The following is a 358-nucleotide window of genomic DNA, read 5'->3' as shown; positions in this document are numbered from 1 at the left end:
CCGCTCAGAAGTGACGCACGCGGAAACGCAGTGGAGAGATCAAAACAAAACAACGGTCACTAATTAGAAGTACAAAACGAGGATTTGTAAAGAAGCATGTCAGAGGATTTCGATATAAGCCATGAGGAGACTGGTTTTCCTTTGCTAAAGTAAGGAAACTTTGCTTCCTTTGCTCCTGTAAACAAACGTTGGTTTTCACGAGACTCACCGGCGCATGCGCAGCGCCGACATCTTACGTCATCCGCCCGGAACTGCTTCTGTGTACAACTGTTGCCGCAGGCTAGATTAAAGTGATTATTACGTTTTGAATATGGATATTTTTCTTACAAAAACGCACCGATTCGCTACAGAAGGCCTT

The sequence above is a fragment of the Sinocyclocheilus rhinocerous genome, unplaced genomic scaffold, assembly GCF_001515625.1.
Source record: "Sinocyclocheilus rhinocerous isolate Xijiao unplaced genomic scaffold, SAMN03320098_v1.1 scaffold54, whole genome shotgun sequence".
Lineage (NCBI taxonomy): Eukaryota > Metazoa > Chordata > Actinopteri > Cypriniformes > Cyprinidae > Sinocyclocheilus > Sinocyclocheilus rhinocerous.
Note: the sequence above shows the minus strand (reverse complement) of the source record.